Consider the following 6,000-nt stretch of genomic DNA (forward strand, 5'->3'; position numbering starts at 1 on the left):
GTTCAGACCATAGGAGGCAATCCTCAGGAACCGGCTACTCCACCATGTCTAGTGCAAGACTTCCAATGGTGTCCCTAGAACACCATTAGCCAGAAAGGGGACTGAACGTGGTGAGCACACATGGGAAGGGTTCTGGCCAGAACCGGAAGGCCACACACAACCTCATTCACGTCCCACTGACTATAACTCCATCACATTGCCCCTTCCAGCTGCAGAGGAACCAGCTTCTAGTGGACGCTCAGTCTTCTCCTTTGGGTCCAGATGTGGCTCTTCTTGTTTCCATGACCTCAAAAGTAAAAAGAAAGGAGACCTAAGGGTGCCTGGGTGGATCAGTCAGTGAGGCCTCTGACTCTTGATTTTGGCTCAAGTCATGATCTCAGGGTAGTGGAATCAAGCCCCATGTCAGGCTCTGCACTCAGCAGGGAGTCTGCAGGAGATTGTCTCTCTCCCTCTGCCCCTCCCCCCTCACTCTCTCTCTAAATAAATAAATAAATAGGAAGGAAGGAAGGAAGAAAGAAAGAAAGAGAAAGAAAAGAAAGAAAGAAAAAAAGACCTGCCTTCCCTCCAACACACACACACAACATAAAACGATGGAGCAGAGAAGAGAAGTCCATGCTCAGTGGCCCAGGTCCACGGCAATGACAGTCTGCCTTGATGGACAGACTGAGGTCCCCTGTCCCCAGTGGGAAACCACATGGTTAGATGCTGGGTCTGCCCCTTGGGGAGGTCCCCTGTCCATTGTTTCCCACTGCCGCCATCACACTCCCCAGAAGGCGCATGTAACTACCACCATCCGTGGCCACTTTCGGTCTGGGTACGGGACGCGTGTCTCCCTTGGAGGCTGCTCAGCCTTTCTGGTCCCTTTCCAGTGGCCCAATATCAGGACTCCATTATTACTTTAATGCTCATGCAGTAAAAGCCTTTTGTAGCTCAGACATAGGGCTTCTCCAACAATGGCACTGAGTAGGCTTAGTGGGATTGAGAAACATCATTTCCCTGTGCCAGGAATCACACTGAAAGTGTGTGTGTGTGTGTGTGTGTTTACCCTAGACATAGTGTATAAATCTCCATTATTTCTTAGTTTCTCTGTCCCCAAACCTTTCTCTCTCTGTCGATTTAATGGCTCCTTCCTTGAGGCTATAGGGGGGTGGGGGCGGGGGGGGGGAAGAAGGTCTGGTAAATAGACAGTATCCTTAATCTGTTCTTTGCTGCCTGGTTAAATTCCTCTATTTAATTGAGAAGTCTTAATGGGATTTTGAAGCTCAATGCCTTTCAATCTTGTTTCCTACCGTTTGGGATCCAGGAGCACTTTTCCAACCCGAACTTCTGGATTCTCCCTATTCTTTTTAAATTCCGTTTGCAGACTAAATAATCATTGCCTGAGTTCATGTCTTTCTTATAAATCCTGGCTGTAAGGGACACACGCGGCATGTGGCTGCTCCCCACGCAGGTACGAGCGGCCTCGCCTTCCCGGCGCGCGCTATCCACTCCTCGCTGCTGGCCGTGACGCTAAGCCAACGCCATGTGGGTTTGGTGCTACAACACCCACTGCGACACCCCGATTTCTGTAATAATTAAGGGATGTTGGGGAGACATAAGAAATAGACCCCCACATTTTAATGCCATTTAAGAAAAAAGGCAATGCTCATGCAGTATAAGCCTTCTGTGGCTCAGACATAGGGCTTCTCCAATATGTACTTCTCAGTTAGCACGCTGACTGGTGCCCCAGGATGGCAAGTCACCCTTCCTCCAAGTCACCCCACAGGGACCCAGGCAGACCCCGGCACCGCCTTTTCACCATGTGGCCTTCAAGGTTGCCTTGTCTTGCTGGGGGAGAGAAGACTAAGAAAGGGCGCAGGTGGCTGTTTTTATGGGTCAAGCCAAGCAGCAGCACCTATCACCCACACTCGTCATCCGTTGGGTGGGACCCAGTCCCGGGGCTGCTCCTGACCACAAGGAAGCCTGCGTAGTGCAGGCTAGCGTTCTGAGGAAAGAGCAGAGATTGATTTTCCCACACAGTTCATAGCTTTGACACTGAGATGCTGCCATGGAAACAATTAAAAGTCCTACTCTCCCGAAGGCATGCACACACTGCAAAGGGAACACACCAGGACAAGGGCCAGGGGCTCTCGGGACTTCTGGAGAACCTTGACAAGGTGAGTTCTGTGCAGCTATAGGGGCGATGGGTAGGAGGTTGGATGGAAGGTGGCAGAGGGAACAGCCAAGGGCAAGAAAGGTAGAGGAGTCAGGGGGCTGGAACGGAGCAAGATGAACAGGGTGGGGGTCTGGTTCAGGGAAGGTGGGCCAGTGTGGGTTTCCTGAGGACAGGAGTCAATCCAGCAGATTATCCCCAACCTGAAAAGAAACGTGGTCAAAATTACACCACATTCCACAGTAACTCAAGCCCAGACAACTGAAATCCTGAGGAATGCAGCTGGGCTGGGATGGGAGAGAATGATGTCCCGTCCCGTGAAGGATCCCATGCCCTGTCCTGTTGTTCTGTGGCCCTTCCCCAGAGATGGGTAATTGCCCCTTGGTCTCTGCTCCCTTCCAGTGGTCAGACCTAGTCATCAAAGTACTTGAAAGTAGAAACAGTACCCAAAAAATAGACTTTTGAAAACATGATTTTGAGGAAAAAAGAGAAACTTCTCATTATTGGTGAAATGTAGACAATAGAATGGAAACTTGCTGGGTGGAGAGTTGCTGTTTTGTTTATGGGACAAGTCAGCTACCTGTCTCTCTGGGGTGAGCTGAGCTCGTGGACCCTTCCCACGTCCCTCAGAGCATGGGGCGTCAGGGGTTCTGAGTGTCTTCTTACAAGCCTTTGTCTGCAACTGGAGTTCTGGGGTTAAAAACAAGAGAAAGAAGAAACATAGCAAAAGGCAGATGAAGGGAGTGGCTCCTGAGATAGCCCCCACAGAGGGGTTGTGGAGACTGTAAGTCATGTCCCACAGACAGCAGGGATGACCCCATTTGGCTCTAGAAACAACAGCAGGACAAACCTTTCAGAAGAAGTATTATGAAACAAGAATAAACAATGGAAAACGGGGATAAAAAGCCTTCTAGAAATAATGGCTGTGCTAAAAGTAGTAACATCCTAGGGAACCGGCTGCCATTAGATGGGGGTTCTACCACTCAGACGAGGACAGGGGACATGCAACACACAATTGGTAGTTTTGAAGAATAAAACAGGAAGAAAAACAAACCACATGTAAACACATAACAAAAGACAATTTCCTGAAGTAATGGAATATTTGAATTTATAGATCAAAACAATCTGTCACCGCCCAAGGGGAAAAGACCAACACTGCACACACTCCAAAGAGACGTGCATATTTAGGGTGTCTTACGAAGGTGTTTCAGGTAGGTGGGGAGATCCAGGCTGGACTCAGATTTCCTCACAGCAACACCCAAGACAGAAACGTTTCTAAACAGTAGAACAGCATCTATAAAGTTCTGAAGTAAGAAGACAAACTGTCCTTCCGGTATAAAGAGAAGAGACAGACATTTCCATATGCAAAAATCCAGAAACAGCAGTGCCATCAACCATTCTTGGGGCAGAAGAATCCAGCCTACAGAAAGATTAAATCAGCACAAATGGAGAAGCCAGAGTCAAAGCACTGAGGATGAATGCTGGAGGTATTAATTATTAAACCACACTGAAATCACAGTAGGGGCTGTGGTTGGTTCCCAACCAGGAGGCATGGCCAGCAGCACAAATAAAATAAAAATAATTGCATAACAGAAAGATGGGTGAAGTATAATTGTGCTAATTCTTCAATTTGATGGGAGATAGCCAGTTACTACCCTATAAATTTCAAACACACACTTAAAAATACACAATGGTTGTTTTTCAACAAAGATATCAGACCATTCAATGGGGAAAAATTGTCTTTTCCTGGTTCAACTGGATGACCACATGCAAAAGAATGAAGTTTAAGCTCACATTCATACTATACACAAACATAAACTGAAAACAGATAAAAGATCTGGATGTAAGAACTCAAACTATAAAATTATTAGAAAAAAAAATAGAGATAAATCTTTGTGACCACTGTTTAGGTGGTGATTTCTTAGATATGACACCAAAAGCACAAGCAATGAAACAAAAAAAGTAGATAAATTGTACTTTATCAAAATTAAAAACTTTTAATGTTTCTAACAATACCATCAAGAGAGGAAAAAGATCTTGCAAACGATATACCTGACAAAGAACTTGTATCCAGAATATATGAAGAACCCCTACAAGTCACTAATAAAAAGATAAATCATCTTCGTTAAAACACGGAAAAGAATTTGAATAGATATTTCTCAAAAGAAGATATACAAATGGCCGAAAAGCATCTGAAGAGAGGATGGGTATTAGTAGGCATTAGGGAAATGAAAGTCAAAACCACAAGATACCAGCTCATACCCACTGGGATGGCTACTGTTCAAAGGGCAACCATTAGCAAAAGTTGGTGAAGATGCAGACACACTGGAGCCCTCCTGCCTTACGGAGAGGGATGTAAGTAAAATGGTGCGGCCTCAGTGGAAAGCAGTTTGACTATTCCTCAAAATGTTAAAGGTAGAATTACTGTATGATCCAGCAGTTCCCCTCCACGCCGTGGGTATACCCAAGTGGAAGGAAAGCGTGTGTCCACACAAATGTCTACAACAGAAGTATTCCTAACAACTAAACAGTGAAACTATGATGTGTGATGAGTGGATAAACGAAATGTGATGCATTCATACAATGGAATGTCATTCGGCCATAAAAATAATGAAGTGCTGATCCATGCTACTCCATGGATGAACCTTGAAATACGATGTTAAGTGGAAGAAGCCAGTCACAAAAGACCACAGATTTTTATGAATTCATTGAGACGGGATGTCCAGAATAAGCAAATCCATGGAGATGGAAAATACATTTGTGGTCATCAGGAGCTGGGGGTTGGAAGGAAAGGAGAGGGAACGGAAGGAGAGTATATGGGGACAGGACTTGTATTCAAGGGGTCAGAAGGATCTAATGTTAGATCGTGGTGACATCTTCACTACTTTGTGGACAGAGTACGACCATCTAATTATACACTTTCAAGGAGTGGGGTTTATGGCATGTCAATTATATCTCAAAGTTGTCAAAAAATACACAGGAAGTCCAATATCCTCATGCATTTAGTAGTCCTTTTATATTAAAATGGGTACACATTTTTTAAACTAAAAAGTCTTATGAATAAGTCTTTATTTGAAAGTTCTTAATTTCATTAACTGAACTTCCCCTCCATTAATTCATATCTAACATATCTGCTGCTTACTATATGCTCAGCACTAGTTGAAGCAGTCTACACATGTTGATGTTAATTCTTTTATTTATTTATTTATTTTATAGATTTTATTTATTTATTTGACAGAGAGAGACACAGCAAGAGAAGGAACACAAGCAGGGGGAGAGGGAGAGGGAGAAGCAGGCTTCCCGCGGAGCAGGGAGCCCAATGCGGGGCTCGATCCCAGGACGCTGGGATCATGACCTGAGCCAAAGGCAGACGCTTAACGACTGAGCCACCCAGGCGCCCCATGTTAATTCTTTTATCTCCCACAGCTATGAAGAACATACTATTATTATTACTGTCCCTGTTTTACAAAGCAGGTTTACTGAGCCTAGGAAGGTTGAGTTGTCTCTCTAGGGCTGCATGACTGGTCAGAGGCAACACCAGGACCTGAGCACAAGCCGTCTTACCCCACATCTGTACTCCTACCACTACTCTACATTGCTTCTCCAAGAAACACCACGTGGAGTTCTTTTATTAAAAAATCAGGTGGGTTGGAGCCCGTTTTCATTTCATGAGCCCATTCTATCTGGCTTACGCATTTATCTGCCAGTCTGTTGATGTATCCTTCAATCTGTATATATCCATAGAGATAAGTCTAGAATAACTTTCTCCAAATATTATCTGTGGTTATTTCTGGGTTCTGAGAACTGTGGAATCTTTACTTTATCTTCTGTCAGCTCTGAGTCACTTG

This window comes from Halichoerus grypus, chromosome 6 (genome assembly GCF_964656455.1).
Source record: "Halichoerus grypus chromosome 6, mHalGry1.hap1.1, whole genome shotgun sequence".
NCBI classification, from domain to species: domain Eukaryota; kingdom Metazoa; phylum Chordata; class Mammalia; order Carnivora; family Phocidae; genus Halichoerus; species Halichoerus grypus.